Genomic DNA, 18,579 nt, shown 5'->3' with positions numbered 1-18,579 from the left:
CTGAGGGTAATTTCATTAGTAATATTCTTCTACTACAGCTTGTGGAGTAAGTAGAAGTGCCCAGAAACCTTTGATTACAGTTTACCATAGGGAAAGACCAAAAACAAGACCTCCAAAAATGTCAACATGCTCAATTACTATAATTTCTGGAGGCAAAAACAAATTGTAAAACAGATACCGAAAACCCACACATTATGGAAACAATCAAGAAGCCTTTCACTATTAAGAAAAGGAAATGAAATTTTGTTATAATTCAAATGTCTTCAAATGATGATTCTTTAAACATTTTGTATGTATTTTTGGTAACATGAGACCACAATCAATTAGCATGTATATGAAAAAAATTGGCTTTTTTTCTCAATTGATACACAAAAATACATCTTCCCACTTCAGTCCATATCTATGGCACCTTCAAATCATCGCCAATTTTTGCTTCTAACACATGCATTCCAAATAGCTTATTAAGTCTAATGGGTTTTTCATAATACATTGGTATTTGAAACTGTGTAGACAATGGAAAAGGTTACCTAATTATTTACCAAAAATCTTCTGGCATCATTAAAGTGATAACTGAGGACACAGGTATTTTAAAATGCCACATAGTATTTATCATCAAATGGCTTACTGGAAAAAGCATAAGCAAATTACACTTTAAAGAAGCAGTGTAAGAATCAATACTCTTCGTTTTCACTTGAATTTTAACTGCAAAAGAGTACTTGATCCCTCTGTAAACTTAAAATTCAGCACTGCAAGGTGGCAGATGCCTTTAAACTCAGCCACACTGGAGTCTGAGGTTGCAGGACTCCACGTTCAAAGGCACCCTCAACAACATACTGAATTCTCAAGACACTTAGCCAGACCCTGCCTCAAAATATTACAACAAAAAGTAATTGAAAAAGAATGAAAAAGTGGCTCAGCGGTTGAATGCACCCCAGTTCCCAATGAAAAATTTTAAAAGAAAAAACTTAAAATTCATTCTATGAAGAATGCTAAATATTTTTAAATATGTTCATGTGTCACTTGGAGATCTGATGGAATGCACTTTGGTCAAGGATGCTTGCTTAGCATGCATGAGGCCCATTGGTCTGATTTCCAGCAAGCATGAAATGATACAGAATTCACTGTTCCAGATTTTCCTTAATGATTTGAAAAAAACACTTGTAAATGGAAGGTTTATTTTTAATGCCTATATACACTATAAATATTTTGAAAGCACATTGATTTAGCTGAAATTTGCTGACGTACAGGGCATTTTGGTTTTTATTTTGGTAAACAACTTCAGAACACTTCCTCTTAGCCTTGAGGTTTGACTTCACCTGTGAGTCTAGAAGACACTCCCTTGGTTCAATCCTCCCTTTTTCAAAAAGAAGAGAAAACAAAGAATTTGGCTACTCAATAGGTGGCTAGGCACTACCCCTTCCAAAAATTGCAGGACCCAGAGGCTGAGAAGGTTCAAAGGGCAGGAAAGTCAAATATCTTGGGGAGGGGAGACCCGAACTCTCCGTGTTCTCACCCTCCACAAAGCCTGAAGTTGCTCACTTCGCCCACATGTTCCCCTGCCAGTTTCTCTGGCCCCTTGCCAGCGGGTTCCAGCTCAATTACCTACCTGTTCTTCTCATCCCTCTCATTGATTCCACCGTCTCCACGATGGACCATTCGCTCCAATTCTGACACATTACCGACAGTCACAGCCTTGAGGACACTATTTCCAGGGACATACCCCGACTGGTACCTCCTGGAGTGACCTCTGTGACACCGCCTGCGCCCAAAGCCCAGGCACTCCATTGTAGTGCCAGGAGAGGAGCCCGAGGGCCCCTGCTCCTGAGTCTGCACGGGCCAGGGAGGGACTCAGAGATGAGACGCACTTCCTCCGGACTCAAAGAAAATCTCCCCTTCAATCTACCACACTTCCAACCGAGCCAGTCAATCGAGTCTGCTCACAGCGCCCCAAAGGCGAAAGCTCCACAGGTTACCAGCTGGCCACTAGGAAACAGTTTACAGGCGTCCTTCGAAACGCCAGAGCGCGCGCCCTTACGCCATTCTGATTGGCTGGGCTGTGGACGGCTCTTCAGCGTGCGCATGTGCGAGGCCCTGGGCGGGGCCATCATGAATATTCTAATTAGTTGATATAACCTATATAAGTGACAATAACTTCCCTAAAAAGAGGAAGAAGAATCTGCTGTTAATAAAGAAGTTTGCCACCCATCACGTCTCCGGGTCGTTCTTGCTGGCGAGAGCGACAAGTGGCGCCGAAACCCGGGAATCTTACATGCCGCGGAGAGGTGAGTGAGGTGAGCAACGATTCGTGAAAGTGTGCACCCAGATCTGTCAGTGGACAGGGAAGTTTCCTAGAGACGAGAATATTGTGATTGCGATAAAGTTCCTAGGAACGAGAGGTTAAAGTTTCCTCAAAAAATGGGGAACGAGGTTGCTAGATATCGAATGGAAGGTCCCTTGAAAGAAATTCTTAAAGCTAACGGCACTCCCTTAAAGACAAAAACTGCTTGGGCATTTTTAAAGCAGGTAGAGGAGATTTCACCTTGGTTTCTGGAGAAAGGATTGCTAACTATCCCACAGTGGGAACACCTGGGGGAAGATTTAAAGCGCTGTCCGGTAACGCTCCCAGGGACATTAGCAGTTTGGTCATTAGTCAGAACTTGTTTGCGTTCCCCTCGGGAGGCTTTACAAAAGGCAGTTACACAGGGAGAGGAAGTATTGAAAAAGGTAAAAGAAGAGTCACAAAAGGGCTCTGTTAGCGCTCAGTCAGATTCTGATGAGAGCGAAGAGGGACTCTCAGAAATGGAGTTAAATAAAATTAGTGAAGAAACAAAGTGTTCTCAAGCTGGTTCAATTAGTCAACAGGCATTAAGGGAATTGGAGAGCATAGGGCTACAGCTAGAAGACAAAGAAAAGGTGTTACAAGAGGCTTTAAAGGAATTGAGCTTACAAAAATATACAGTGGCGCAGTGGAAAAAGAAGGAGGAAGTGCTAACGAAACCGCAGACAGGACACAAAGAGAAAGTAAAGCCTGTGGCGCACTTTAAAATAAATGAGGAAGTAACTCAGAAAGTGACTTGTGCTCCTTCAGCGCCACCTTATGGATGGCCTCCGCCCTTTAACTCAAGTCATAGTAAGGAATGCTCTTGTTCAGAGTGTAAAATAAAAAAATGGAAAGAAATCTATGGGATTGAAAGAGGGTTTTACCCTGTTATGGAAGATCAAAATCAACAAAGGTTTCATCAGCCTTTGGATTTTAAATTGGTAAAACAGCTTAAAGAAGCAGTTAGTACTTATGGACCACAAGCAGCATTTACAGTATCTATTGTAGAATCTATGTCTACCCTCTTTCTTACTCCTGATGATTGGAGCAATTTGGCAAGAGCAGTTTTGAGTGGAGGGCAATATATCGAATGGAAGGTTCAAAATCAGGATTTTTGCCAGGAAACTGCACGCAGAAATGCTGCTGCTGCTAATCCACAGTGGGATCTAGAGATGCTAACAGGTACTGGTCAGTTCAGTGGAAATCAGATACAGAGCCAGTGATTCAGGGACAGGTTATGGCTGCAGCATTTGCTCAAGCCATACAAGCTCGCCCCAAAGGATGCTTTCAATGTAGACAAGAGGATCCCCATAGGAGGGACAATTCATCACAAAAGGATCCCCGTGGGAGGGATGATTCATCACAAAAGGTTCCCCATAGGAGGGACGAGTGAAGTGGCCAGATACAGATTTATATAGTGATACCAAACTGTGTATGTGTGTGCGTGCGTGAGAGAGTGTGTGCGTGCGCGCGCTTGTCTTTTTGTTTGTGTGTTTAAACTAGTAAACTACCTCTTAGTGCTGTAAGATTTAATCATAGGAATAGAACTGTCTAAAACTAGGCTAAATTCAAAAATTTCATAAGAACAATAATTTTTCACAGACAAGGGTAAAATAAGTGGTAAGTAATAAAGTAATAAAATAATAAAACAATAAAGTAATAAAATAAGTAAGGCTAGAAAGCCCGGTAACAGAGAAAGATTAATAGGCTTTAAGCCCGGTAACAGAGAGAGGTTAATAGACTGAAAGCCCGGTAAAAGTTCACAAAAGACAGACTCGTTGCCCGGTAAAATTAGTTAGTTTCAATTTATAAAGGGGTACCAAATCGTGTGTGTGGTGTGTTATTTTTGTGTTTGTTGTGTGGCTTGTTTGTGTCTTGGATCAATTCTTAATATTGTAAGAGATAATTGTTTCATGATTTTCTACATTCAAACCTAACCTGATTTCTCAACCAGGTAAAAAAAAGGGTTAAAAAGTCCTGGGTGATCCTCCCTCCCCCCCTGCCTGGCCTTGTCAAAGCCTACAATGGAATGTAAACAACAGCAGTATCAGCGGGGAAAAAAGGGGGGGGGGGTAACCTGAAGTAAAGAAAAAAAAAAGGTGTCCGTTTTAAACTTATACACAGAACTTATTTTCTAGGATTCTTCGTTTGTTTTGTTTTTCTTTAATGCTGTATTTTTGAGCTCATAATTTTGATCCTGCATACCTAGGTTAATGATTTTTTTCTTTTTGATCAGTTCTATTTTTTATTCAACTAAAGTTTTTAAACAGCTGTTTCATTGCAATGAACATTTACCTATAAAGTTCCAAGGCCTTTAATTTTGTGTTATGTGTTATGTTGTGCTGTCTAATGTCATGTTTTGTCTGCGTCAAAACTGAGCGCTCTTAAAATTAAAATTTAAAATAGATCCAAATACTTTTATTCACGTGATTTAAAAGGGTTCAATTTAAATTGGGTAAACTAATGAAAGTAAAATGTCTTTAGAAATAACTCACAACTCTCTAGGTGGTTAAGCTAATAAAATATTGATGTTAATAATATGTCTAATATCAATTGCTTCTAGGACTTTTCTTCAACAGGAAAGAGGCAACGGATCCTGTTCAGGACACTTGTCTGATATCTTGGTTTTTATAAAATAAATAAATTGAAGTTAACATGTATGGGATTACTCAAATGTGTTTGTAGAGACGTCTGGTTAATTTACAAAGTTAAAATGCTAATTGTTAAATAACATCAGGTACTCTTAACTCCTTAAATTACATGGGGTAACATACTTAAACATTATTGGTGTTTTCATAGGTTGGTAAATAAAAAGGGTTTAAACTTGCTTTGTGTCATCACTAAACTAAAAACAAGGTTACTAAGAGTTATGTCCTAACAAGTAGAATTCTGTATACAAAGGGTCCCAAAAGTTTCAACTGTGTTTCAATTAGAGTATCTGAATTCAAAAATTTCATAAGAGTTGTTTCAAAATGTGAACAAAAAGGGGTCAACAAATAGGAAAGAGAAAATAAAAGGTTCTGGGTTTAAAAATATATTTAATAAAAAGAAAAAGAAAATGTTTCTGGATAAGAAAGTCTGTGTGTAACAAAGAGCAAGTTTCAACAAGTCTGTGTGTATCTAAGTTGGTTGTGTGTATGTAAAACAGCTAAAGCTATTTAAGGTTTTTCCTAAGGTAAAATACTAATGTTCTGATATAAACCAAAGTTTAATCTATATGGTAAAATGACATGGTAAAATAACAAAGTTTTCTTAAAAACACTAATTCATTCTTAACTTTGTGTCTCTTAAGTTTTATTCTTTGAAACAATTGTCTTAAAAATAGGGGTTTATACAATTATGGTTAAGCAACTGTTAAAAATTGTACTACGTTATAAAGTCTAAATTTTTCTTTAAAAACTAAAATTGGTAAGAACCAATTCCTCACTAAAATTAAAATAACTCTAACCACAGATGTACCTTATAACCCACAAAAACAAGGTATTGTTGAACATACACATCTCACCCTCAAAAATGCTCTTTATAAACAAAAAGGGGGAATAGAGGAGACCTTCAAGTCCCCTAAAGATAAACTTTCTCTTTGTCTCTTTGTTTTGGGTTTTTTTTAACTCTGGGTAATAAGGGTAACCTGGTGCTTTACTGGAGCTGTGGCTCAGTTTGTGTGTTTCCACAAAATAAACTAACTTACTACCTCTTTTTGGTCTCTTAGGAGGAACAGTTCAACTATGTAACAAAACAACTGCTTCTTTCAATTGTACTTTAGATTTGTGCTATCTCTCAAGGTTAAAATGCTTCTAGGTTCCTGCTGGCAGACTTAATGTGTGTTCCTACCTTCCTACCAGTCCCAGTCTCTGTTACAGATGCAGAATTGCCAGTGTTACTATCAAGAAACAGGAGAGAATTTGGCATCACAGCGGCTATGGTCACTGCAATAGTGGTTTCTGCAACAGCAACACTAGCAACTGCCATACCTACAGCAACAGCAGTCAATCACTTGGCCGAAAATACAGCTGCAGCCTTACAGACTAAAGAGACCCTAAACCAACATCTAACAGCAGGCATACTCCTTATGAACCAGCGAGTGGACTTACTTCAGGAACAAATGGACATCTTACAAGAACTGTTAAACGTGGGATGTATTTATCGTCTGACGGGACTGTGCGTTACACCTGTATCTTACCATAACCTTAGCTATGCAGCAAACTTGTCTAGAATCTTGTCTGCTCAGCTACAAACAAATTGGTCTTACGAATTTGATAATCTTACTGCTATTCTTAGATCTCAAATTGTTAGTCTCAATGCTACTAGAGTTAATGTAGCCCCTATGTCCGAAGTGCTAAATTGGCTATCCTATTCTTTCAGTTTTGTAAAACAATGGGCAGGTATGGGAGCCTTTTGTATGTTCATGGTTGTTGCTGTTGTCTTCCTCACACGCTTTATCATGCGCATGCGCCGAGATCAAGCTAGAGATCGTATCATCTTCCATCAGGCCATGGCTGCCCTAGAGGCCGGCAATTCCCCACAAGTATGGCTCACAATGCTGGATCGCTAGCCAGACGGGTAAGGAAGGAGGTGACCCCCGTACCGACCTAAGACAGGAGCTGTAGCATGCTCTACAGTTATCCGATGACGGGTAAGGACGGTGGTTGACCACTCCGCCTAAGACAGGCACGGTCCCGAGCTTTCCTTTTCTTTTTAAAAGAAAAAAGGGGGAACTGTCGGGGTTTCGGCCAGACCCCTGGCCCTAGGTGGAGCCTGGCCAAGATGGCGCCTGGCAAGCTGCCAGTAACACCTGCCCAGTTTTCTTTCAAATGTCAAACCCTAATTGGCAGTTGTCCTGAGTGTTCCATTCTCAGGACAGGCTCGCCTGGGGCAAAGCAGATTTTGTGCCTGGGTGCACTCAAAGTGGGGTGGAACTTCAGGATACTGAAGGTCCTGCTCCAAGGACTCACCCCTATTCAATTCCTTGCATGTACCTATCCCTAGCTTTGTTCCTCTGCCACAAGCTGCAGGACCCCTGCCAGTCTACAGGGGAATTGAAGTGATGCAGTAAGACAAGGTTATTTTGCTGATTTCAGGGAGAAGTACAGTATATGTAAGTGAAAGCACACATTCTCAGAAAAAATAAAATGTAAATGTGCATGCCTCCTTCCACTTACCCTTTGTCCAGACTTGCTTCCTTTGAAATTCCTCTATTAAGTCATAAAACAATTCACTATTTGGGCACCTGGAGGAACTTTAAGAATGTTGTTTCTACTTTTTAAACTGTTCATTCAGTTGTCTCAACATTCCTACTTTTCTGGCTAGGATAAATGAAATCTGAGTCAGCTGTCCTGTTACCTAACACTCAGCACTTTTCTGGACTCTCCTGCCCTGTTCCTCCAACTCCTGCTTCTGGTCTTTGTTTTCCTCAAGCACCTGCGTGTCTTTGAACCCCACTTCCTCAGCACCTGGTCATTCGTGGACTTAAGAGGAGCCTTAACGTGTCCACATCGCCAATTCTCCCACTTACGTCCCATTAGTGAGCCCTGAGTCCTGGCTGATCCTTTGTCCTGGTGTTATTTCTGGTGGTCTGGGACTGTATCGGGACAGTTGGCACCCAGCTGACATTCAACCCCTCTAATACTGAATCCTGAAGAGACTGGGTCACTGTCCATAGGCATGCCATGATGATGAGGCACAAGTGCCCAGGCTCCATCCCCAGCAGCCAGGAAAGGGGGCCCTGTACCCGGGAAAGCAACACTGGCCTTTTATGTTGATCTTTAATGACACCATGCTGTGCAGTGTGGAACATACTAGATGCATCAAAATGCATTCATGGGTATTCACAGGTATTGGGTTAGAACTTTAGTCTTTTTATTGCTTATTTTCATTTTTTCCCTGCTACCGTATTTAATCATGGAGAGGGGCGTAGGGCTTTAACTCTGAGTTGCACCCCAGCATAATTTGCTGAGGTTGGCCTTGAACTTGTGATTCTCCCAAATCACTCTCCAGGACCACTGAGATTAGAGGCCTACACCACCTTGCATGGCAACAGTGTTTTAATCAAATTTTACCTCAAAATTTGAAGGAATACTGAAAATATTTCTCCTTCTACCATGTATACAATGTAAGGATTTTTGTAAATGAGAACACGAAAATTGAGATGCCAGGTCTACTTAATTTTACTAGGTAAAGCATTTAAAATAGTCAATAAACTGCTCTATCAGGCAATTGATTAGTGGATAGGAACCCAATTTATGTATGGCTACTCATTAAATTGGGCTACAAACTAGTCCCCTCCAAAATTTTCAGATCCCAGGGGCAAAGGCGGTTCAAAGAGCACAAAAAGACAACTGTTTGGTTTGGGAGAGCTCCGCCCTTCTCCAGCCCCCTCCTGGGCACAGCCTGGAGGCTGCTCACTTCTCCCACATGTCCCCCTGCCAGCGGGTTCCAACCCAGTACCTACCTGTTCTTCTCATGCCTCTCATTGATTCCACCATCTCCACGACGGACCATTCGCTCCACTTTTGACACATTACCGACAGTCACAGCCTTGAGGACACTATTTCCAGGGACATACCCCGACTGGTACCTCCTGGAGTGACCTCTGTGACACCGCCTGCGCCCAAAGCCCAGGCACTCCATTGTAGTGCCAGGAGAGGAGCCCGAGGGCCCCTGCTCCTGAGTCTGCACGAGCGAGGGAGGGACTCAGAAGTGACACTGCCCTTCCTCCCGACTCAACGAAAATCTCCCCTTCAATCTACTATACTTCCAACAGAGCCAGTCAATTAAGTCTGCTCACAGCGCCCCAAAAGCAAAAGCTCTACAGTTCACCAGCTGGCCACTAGGAAACTGTTGTTGCCAGATGTCCTTCCAAACTCCAGATCGCGCCCACACACCATTCTGATTGGCTGGGCTGTGGAGGGTTCCTCACCACGCGCATGTGCGAGGCCCTGGGCGGGGCCAACACCCACCCACAGTTTTCTTTCAAATGTCAAACCCTATTGGCAGTTGTCCTGAGCGTTCCAGACATTCTCAGGACAGGCTGCACCTGGGGGAAAGCAGACTTTGTGCCTGGGTGGGAACTTCAGAAAGCTGAAGGTCCTGTCTCCAATGACACTCCCCAATCCAACTTTTTCTATGTGCTCATTCCTGGCTTTGTTCTCTGCCACAAGCCACTGTGCCTTTCCCTGTCTCCACTGGAATTGAACTGAGGTAGCAATAGAAGGCTCTTTAGGTGAATTCAGAGGCACATGCAAAATACGTGGTCTGGAGAGTGAACTTTGATGGGTAACCAGCAAATACCCTCGGAAGAACTCTACAGCATATATGCAGGTCTCCCACCTCTCTCCTGCAGACCAGACTCACCTTAATTTTACCTTTAATATAAAACTATATATTGGAATTCTTTTCATTATTTAACTGAAGCATCATTTCAGAACATTTCTGTGTTTACTTTTTAAACAGGTCATTGACTTGTCCCACCATTCCTACAGTTATGGCCATGTTAAAATGACCCCTTAGCAGCTATCAGGATACCCAAGACTGAGCAAAAGTTTTTAAGGTCTCTTCCCCCATTCCTCTACCTCCTGCTCCAGGGCTTCCTCCTCTTCCTCAGCAGCTAGTTGTCTGGGGCAGTGGTAGGTTCCTCAACTTGGTCACATCCCCAACTCTCAGAACTCACTACTTGGACATGTATCTTTGCCCATCCTTAGAGCCCTGGTGTTACCCCTGGTTGTCTGGGACTGCATCCAGGTTGTGAGCACCCAGATCCTGCTCAACCTCTCGAGTCCTGGAAGCAAAGAGTCACTGTCCAAAAGAGACACAGCTTGAGGCACAGCTGCCTAGGCTCTAGCCCCAGCAGGCTGGAAATGGAGCCCCTGGCCTGCATAGGCAGCAGTGTCCCCTATCCTTGCCAGGTGAAGAACCACCTGGAAGATGAACATCTGCAGCTAAGTGGAAGAAGAGAAGCACCCTTGACGACCTTCAACAGGGGGGGTCTGGACACTGCTATGGTACTTTGCAAATATGTTTTGGCTGAGTGCATGTATGTATGGGTGGGTGGGTAGATGAATGGGTATGCGACTACCTGAATGGAGGAATATTGGGTAGGCTATTTCTTTATCCCTATTTCCACTGATTCTGCTTTTTGGGAGATCACCATCATCATTTACATTTTTACAATGGTCTCAGCATAAATATTATTGTCAACAATCTTTGTTCTCCTTCTTAAGTCTTTCTGTATATTCATATCAGAGTCTCTTCTAAAATTCATATTAAATCACGGCATCACCCCGTTCTTATTTTTTAAAAATCAGTTTATACCATTTTTTTAAAAATTAAAGTCCTTCATATGATATTCAAGATTCTTTACAAACTGGTCAGAACATACACCTCTACCCACCACTGATTGCTCACATTAATTAGCCTTGCAATAGTGGACTATTTGCTATTCCCCGAGAAGGGTTTCCATCCCACACCTATGACCCTTAGAACTTTCTTTCGCTTTTGTGTCTAAGACATCCACGCCATTATTGTTTCCTCTGTGATGCCTTTTCAACAGAATTGATTATTGCCTCCTATGTTCTCCTGTTATGCCTGGCATATGCTAAAAAATAAACAGAAAACAAAACAAAATAAAAAAGCAACCTGCACCCAAGATAATAATCTACTTGAGTATCAAACAAGGGAACTGGGAAAAGGGTTCTCTAGGTTTGTATGTGTATCTATTAGAATGTGGTTTCTTGAGATCACAGGTCATATCTGACTCCATTACAATAGTGCATTACACATGGTAAGCACTCGTTCATTCTCTCATTCAACAGATTCTATTGAGTGCCAAATAGGAGCCACACAGGGAACAAGATATTATCATTTGTAGAAATGAATTAAAATCCTGGGTGGGGTTCTATTCACACAGAGCCCTTTTGTCACTTCCAGAGCAGACAATATCATGGCTGATGACAGTTCCATATAAAGCACCACCTGAATACTGCTCTTATTATTTAATATATGAACTCATTCTTATGCACATATACCACACTAGAAATGAGTCCTCAGAGGATATGCAGGACAGATTTTTAGAACATCCTACCAAAACCTGTAAGTAATACAATGAAACACAACCCTTGCTTTCTTCTTGCCAATTCTAAACTATGGCTATTAATACTGAACTAAACTGCATTAGCAAAGGGTTAAAAGTGAACTGATTTAAATCATTTTTAAAGGTATTATTCTAAAGGAAATGTGTTTTTATACCACCTTACAAATCTATCAACTTAACAGATATTTACTGAATACCAATTCTAATGTGTTTCTCTTAAGGAAAAAATCACTTAGTAATTATTGCTGATATGTTTAAATATAGATGATGAAGGTGGACTTTGGGAAAACACAGGTTTACCCCCACCCCCATAATGAATGGAAATGGCTCTTCTGGAGTACTGGTTGAGCAGGAGAGATGGCCAATATCTCATCAGAGAGGTGGTCACTCACCATGGACTCTTCTGGAAGGTCAGCCCCTCCCTTCCCCTGCAGATTCAATGTGGTACTGAGCCACTCCCCGACAGACAGGCCTAATTCTGCAGGTGTCCATCATGGAGTAAAACCTACTCCAAGCCATTCACACTCGAAGGTACTACCATACCACCCCTTCCATTCTTCTACTCACCTTTGAAGAACTACTCATGAATTTGGAAGCAGAGGTGGCAAAGCAAAACCAACACCATATTCTTATCCGTGGCTTCTAGGTTGTAGCCATAGTCCACAAGCATGTGCATGGCCTTGTGCAGGCTCTCCTCATTTGATTTCTTGATTGTGTCATCCAGAAGGGTGCAGGGCACCAGGGAGGGTATCCTCTGTTCTTTACATCATGCATGGGAAAGAGGTGAGCAGTCATCACAGCAACACCACTGGCCTGTGAAACAAAGTGACTGGTGGACACATCAAAACCCAGTACACAAGGGTAAAAGCTGCCACTTCACACTCCCTTTGCCTTCCCAGGCTTCAGGAGGTACCAAGATGCCATCAAAACCAAGAGATCATAGCACAGGAATCAGAGCATCAATTTAAAACAAGCCCTCAGTGAGAAGGGGGAAATAGGAGGACAGTTACTTGCCTCTAACCACCTGCCAGGCTACAAGGCACTGGGCTAATTTAGAGGACATACAATTTTCTACCATAGCTCGCTGACAAGTCTCTGTAACAAGCAGAACCTACTTAGTACTGGTCACCCCTTGGCAATTTTGAGTCAGCAGAAAATACAAGGACACTTTCCCTTCTTCAGACAGGATCCAGCATGTTAAGGGCAGCCACTCCACAACCCTCCAGGAGCTTGGACAATATGCACTAGGTAGACGCTATCCACCCAAACCAGATTACACCAAGAAAACTGAAATGACTACCAAACATACCACTGGCCTATCATGAAAGAGGATCTGGTGTGGAAATGGGGTTAGAATATTACTGACAAAGGATGTTTCATCTTGGGGAAGCAGAAAGTTCACTCCAGGGACAGACACAGATGCATCCATCCCTCTGGGAGCTTAGACATTGCCCCTCAAGAAAGTACTTCTTTCCATTCACTGAGACTCTGCTGTGGTTTTTGCTAAATTTCCATATTTCAAGAAGCACAGTCAATTCCTAATTTGCCTTGGCATGAAGGGGAACTGGGAGGCTGTGGATGTCCATACACTTTCTTACCTACCTGGTGGACAGGAACTGGAACTGTACAATCTCCTTTCTTCCAGCAAGTTCCTCTCTTCTCCAGCAAGGTCAACTGCAATAACTAATCTGGACTGGCTGAACACTACTCCCACCTGCAAACCATATGGTGGCTCCTCAGGGCACGGTCACTCCCAAATGATCCCAAAACCAACACACAGTATAAACAGAGGCTCTGCACTGCCAATGCGGCTGCCAGACATATTGCCCTGCCACCTCCCTTGGGACATGGTATGTCCCTCAACTTTCTAATTCAGGAAGTCTGAAGCTTCAGGGAGTGCTACTTGGTGCAGATGGTGTCCAAATGCTAAAGCTGCAGTCCAAGGTTCCAGAGCATGCTAAGGTTGGCTGTGCTAGAGGGTCAGGAGAGAACCATCAACAAAACCCTGCTCTCAAGCTGCTTTGAGTCCACTTCTCAACTTTGTAATGGTCCAACAGGAACATGGTAGTGACCACCCCAAGCATCACTTAACTTAGGTTGAGCACACTTAGAAACTGAGAAAAGCTGATCCCATCAAGACCAGGGAAGGAGATTAGAGCAGATTCCTGCCAGGATGGGGCTGTGAAAAGAGGGAGGCTTTTGACACTAACTCTAGAACAAAATGGAAATATTTAATCCATATCCATGAGGAGAACCCTCACCTCACGAAGCACAGCATGGACAGTCTCTGCCTTTACCCAAGCCAATCTATCACTCCAGCTACTTCCTCACTCAGATTTAGGTAGTTAATATCACTGTTTAGTAAATTAGTAAAGATTTAGTCCTGATCAGGAACATGTTATAAAACTGCTGTAAATATGATGTGACCTTGTTAAACAGACCAACTCAGTTGCCTGGAGAACTCCAAGGTCCTTACCCAGAAACTCATACAGAGAATTTAGGATGGATTTCCAGGAATCCCCAGCTTCTCACCCAGTGTCATCAGCCAAGTGTGTGGCACTGCTGCAGACATGAGGAGTGGTTGGTCAGTGCACTCCAGAACATGCCTGATCATTCCCTGGAGAGTAAAGAATCCCTATCAGAAACCATCTACTGACAGAAAATGCTAATCTGACCTAAGAAAGAAGTCTGGCTCAGAGCGTGTCTGTCAATCAAAGAAAATTGAGAGAGCTTATTTAAAGGACAGGAAGAACACATTTGCACAAGAAATGAAATGTTCTTCAAACAATTCATGGGATTTTAAATCCCAAGAGCCATTTTCAAACAGAAAGGGAAGAATAACATAAAGATACTCATGGCAACAATTGCACTTACACAGTTTAATGCTAGAATAAATGGCAGTCTATTAAGTAACCATGGTTCCTGGACAGTTTTACCGACCTTAGACAATTCTTTCATTTTTCATTATGAATCTTTTTTCCTTAGTGTTCCTGCTGTAATTCTAAGATAAGCAGAAACTAAAAGAATTCATGACTAAGCGATCACTACAGAAAATACTTAATACAAAAACATTCCACACAGCAGAAATAAAAAACTACCCTAGAGCTCACTAATGACCAAATCTCATTTAAAGTGTAGTTAAGCAAATGAGAAATAGGACCAAATTAAGCATAAGAAATAAATCAAAATAGTAAATCAATAAAAATCTCTCTGTAATAACATTGAATGTAAATGGTCTCAACTGTCCAATTAAAAGATATAGGCTGGTAGAATGGATTAAAAACAAAAACTAACTATGTGCTCTTTGCAAGAGACATACCTTACAGGCAAGGACAGCCACAGGCTTAAAGTGAAAGGACAGAAATTGATATACCATGTGAAGAGAGTCTGAAAACCAGCAGAAGTAGCCATTTTCATATCCAATAAAGCAGAATTCAAGTCAAAATTAATCAAAGAGATCAGAAAGATCACTTCATATTGGAAAAGGGAACAATCCTGCAAGATAATATAACAGTAATAATTATTTATGCCCTAAACATTGGTCAACCTAATTACATAAAACTGATACTACTCCAACTAAAGCCTCTAATAGATCCCAGTACAATATTAGGTGATTACAACACACCCCTCTCACAGATAGATAGTCATTCAAACTCAGTAAAGACTCTTCAAACCTAAAATATATTATAAAAAAGATCTTAACGGACATCTATAGAATATTTCCTTCAACAATAGTCAAATATACTTTCTTCTCACCTGCTCATGAAACCCTCTCCAAAGAAGACCATATTTTAGGTCACAAAGCAACAATTACTAGACAACACACACACAAAGAAAACCATATAATTCTAAATATAATGGAATAAAATTTAAAACCAACACCAAAAACCCTACACAAACTATATAAATATATAGGCATTGAACAATACACTCTTGAATAATGAATAGTTAATAGAAGAAATTACAAAGCTCCTGGAATCAAATGAGAATAATGACACAACATACCAGAAGCTCTGGGACACTATAAAGTCAGCTCTAAAAGGAAATTTATAGCTGTGAGCACATACATAAAAAAATCAGAAAGGTCCAAAAAAAAAAAAAAATGCATCTCAAGACCCTTGAAAAACAAAACAAACAAGAGCAACAACAAAAAATTCCAAAACCAGTAAAATGAAGAAAATGATTAAGATTAGATTTAAAAATTGGTGTATTTGAGAATAAAAATACAAAAGAAAATAAATGAAACAAAGAGTTGGTTTTTCAAAATGATAACCAAGATTGATAAGCCCTAAGGCAAACTAACCAAAAGAAAAAGACACAAATGAATAAAATTAAACAAGGAAAATCACCACAAACACACAGAAATCCAGAGGGTCATTAGGAACTATTTTCGAAACTTATACTCCAATAAAATGGAAAATCTAGAAGAAATGGAATTGTTTTTAGACACATATGACCTACCAAAATTGAATAAGGATGACATAGAAAATTTAAGCAGACCAATAACTAGAAATGAAGCTGAAGCAGTAATAAAAAGCCTTCCAATGAAGAAAAGACCAGGACCAGAGAGATTCTCAAATGAATCTACCAGACCTTTCAAGAAAAACCAATTCAAATGGTCCTCAAATTACTCCATGAAACCAAAAGGGACTGAACACTTTAAATTAATTCTATAAAGCCAGTATCTCACCCCTAACAAAATCAGATAAAGCACACAAAGGATAAAAAACAAAAACAAAAGAACTACCAACCAACATCCCCGATAAACTTTCATGCAAAAATTCTTAATAAAATATTAGCAAATTGTACTTAACAACAGCATGTTAAGATTGTACATCATGACCAAGTTGGTTTTATCCCAGGGATGGAAGGATGGTTTAACATATGCAAATCAACGAATGAAAATTCATCACATAAATACAATTAAGGAGAAAAATCACAGTCATATCAATAGATGCAGAGAAGAACTTCAATAAAATTCAGCACTCAATCATGATAAAAACACAGAAGAAACTAAAGATTGAAGGAACCTACTTCAACAGCTTAAAGGCTATATATGATAAATCCAAAGCTAACATCATAACAAATGGAGGAAAACAAAGCATTTAATTTCAAACCCAGAACAAGACAAGGATGTCCACTCTCATCACTCCTATTCAATGTAGTATTAGAAATTTTAGTCAGAGCAATTAGGAAGAGAAGAAAATAAAAGAGATAAAAATAAGAAAGAAAAATTTGTAGCTATCCTCTATACTTAGAAGGATCCTATACTTAAAATGCTACACCAGAAGATTGCTAAAGTCAAAACAAATTCAGTAAAGTTGAAAGTTACAAAATCAATATAAAATCAACAGCTTTCCTATGTATCAGAAATAAATCAGCAAATCAATCAAGTAGCCTCAAAAATTTAAAATACCTAGGATTAAATCTGAAGATGTGAAAAACCTCTACAATTAAAACTTACAACATAGAAGAAAAAAACCAAAGACAACTTTAGAAGATGGAGCGTCCTCCCATGTTCATGAATTGGCAGAACTGGTATTGTTAAAATGACCATACTACCAAAAGCAATAGACAGATTCAATGCAATGCCCATCAAAATACCAAAACTATTCTTCATAAAACTAGAGAAAAAAAATCCTACAATTCATTTGGAAGAATAAAAGGCCCAGAAGAACCAATAGCCAGAGCAATTCTAAGCAAAAAGAACTATGCTGGAGGCATCACAATACCTAAATTCAAATTATCCTACAGAGATAAAGTACCCATAAATGCATGGTACTAGTACAAAAACAGGCACATAGACCAAAGGAACAGAATAGAAAACAAGAGACAAACCCACACATCTTTGACAGAGGTGCCAAAAACATACACTGGAGAAAAGACAACTTTTTTAAAAAAGGATTCTCAGAAAACCAGTTATTCATCTGTAGAATGAGACTAGACCCTTATCTCTCACCCTGCATAAAAGTCAACTCAAAATGGATCGAAGACATACAAATTGAACCAGAAATTATGGAACTTCTAAAAGAAAATGTAGGCTCAACACTCCAATATTTATAGGCACAGGCAATCATTTTCTCCACAGTACCCCAAAGCTCAGGAAATGAGTTAATAAATTAAGATGGCATCAAACTGAAAAGATTCTGAAAAGCAAACAAGAATGTGAAAAGAAAGCCTACTGAATGGGGATTAATATTCAGAATACTTTAACTCAAAAAACTCAGAACATCAAAAACAAAAAAATCCAATTAATAAACATGCAAGTGAACTAAACAGACTTTTTTCAAGAGAAGAAACACAAAGGATCAACAAATATATGAAAAAAGTGTTCAGTATCTTTAGCAATTAGGGAAATGCAAATCAATTACACTGAGATTTCATCTCCAGTTAGAATAGCAGCCATTAAAAGCACAATCAATAATAAATGCTATCTTGCTGATAAGCAGATGATGACACATAATGGATGGTGGGAGGGAGGTAAGAATGGAGGAATGAGGGACTCTATAGAGGGACAAGAGGAGTGGGAGGGGTGGGGGAAGAAAAAAATAACAGAATGAATCAAAAACTATTACCCTGGTTAAATGTATGATTACAAAAATGGTATGCCTCTACTTCATGTACAGAGAAACAAGATGTATCCCATTTGTTTACAATAAAAATGAATTAAAAAATAATAATAAATGCCGCAAAGGATTTGGAAAAAAATGAACACATTTACACTGTTGGTGGGATCAGAAATTAGTATATCCATGGAAGTCGACATAGAGGCTTGTCAAAATACTATGAACAGAATCACTTTATAACCCAGTTAAACCACTATGTATTTATCCTAAAAATTCAGAGTCAGCACTGTATAGCAAACGTATGTTTACAGCAGCACAATTCATAATGGTCAAACCAGGGAACCAGCCTAGGTGTTCATCAATGAATTAATGGATAAAGAAAATGTGATATTCTCTCTCTCTCTCTCTCTCTCTCTCTCTCTCTCTCACACACACACACACACACACACACACACACACACACACACAGATGGAGTTTTATTTATCCATAAAGAAAAAATAAAGTATGTCATTTGCAGGAAAATGGATGAAACTTGAGAAAATTGTGTTAAATGAAATGTCAATTCAGAAAGCCGAGGGTAGTTAGTATGTTTTCTCTCATATGTGAG

The 18,579-nt window shown here is 40.0% G+C and overlaps 1 protein-coding gene across 15 annotated transcripts in view; it reads right to left on the bottom strand.

The window, feature by feature from the left end:
• Positions 1 to 18,579, bottom strand: part of LOC124961880 (ankyrin repeat domain-containing protein 26-like) — a 102,880-nt gene that overhangs the window by 69,245 nt on the left and 15,056 nt on the right. For 11 of the 15 annotated variants that reach the window (XR_007104348.1, XR_007104352.1, XR_007104349.1 and 8 more), the window contains exons 4-5: positions 13,882 to 14,022; positions 11,973 to 12,218 (exon numbers count right to left, since the gene is read on the bottom strand). The gene's annotated coding sequence lies outside the window, so the exon portion shown is untranslated. Of the gene's footprint in view, positions 1 to 11,972; positions 12,219 to 13,007; positions 13,120 to 13,881; positions 14,023 to 18,579 lie in introns of all 15 variants that reach the window. The other 4 variants (XM_047520936.1, XM_047520937.1, XM_047520939.1 and 1 more) reach the window with 4 other exon arrangements.

The sequence above is a fragment of the Sciurus carolinensis genome, chromosome 12 (genome assembly GCF_902686445.1).
Source record: "Sciurus carolinensis chromosome 12, mSciCar1.2, whole genome shotgun sequence".
Classification (NCBI taxonomy): Eukaryota; Metazoa; Chordata; class Mammalia; order Rodentia; family Sciuridae; genus Sciurus; species Sciurus carolinensis.
Note: the sequence above shows the minus strand (reverse complement) of the source record. Positions and strands in the feature narration are given on the sequence as shown.